Here is a 264-nt window from a genome sequence, read left to right as displayed (position 1 = left end):
GCCCATTCACCCTCCAGGCCCAGCCGGCCGGCCCACTACCCCCCTCCTTATCCACTCCCTCACCCGAACCCTAACCTAACCACCCCCACTCGCACCACTCCACCCCCGCTGGATCTGGATCGAGAGGACTCCCGATCCCCTCGCCCCTGCACGTCGACGCCGACGCCGGCGCCCGGAACCCCCCCGCCGGACTGCTTCGTCCACCCCACCGACCTGCCTCCTCTATGATGTCGTCGCCGTCTTCCTCCTCAACCCCCGCTGCCA

This window comes from Triticum dicoccoides, chromosome 6A, assembly GCF_002162155.2.
Source record: "Triticum dicoccoides isolate Atlit2015 ecotype Zavitan chromosome 6A, WEW_v2.0, whole genome shotgun sequence".
NCBI classification, from domain to species: Eukaryota; Viridiplantae; Streptophyta; class Magnoliopsida; order Poales; family Poaceae; genus Triticum; species Triticum dicoccoides.
Note: the sequence above shows the minus strand (reverse complement) of the source record.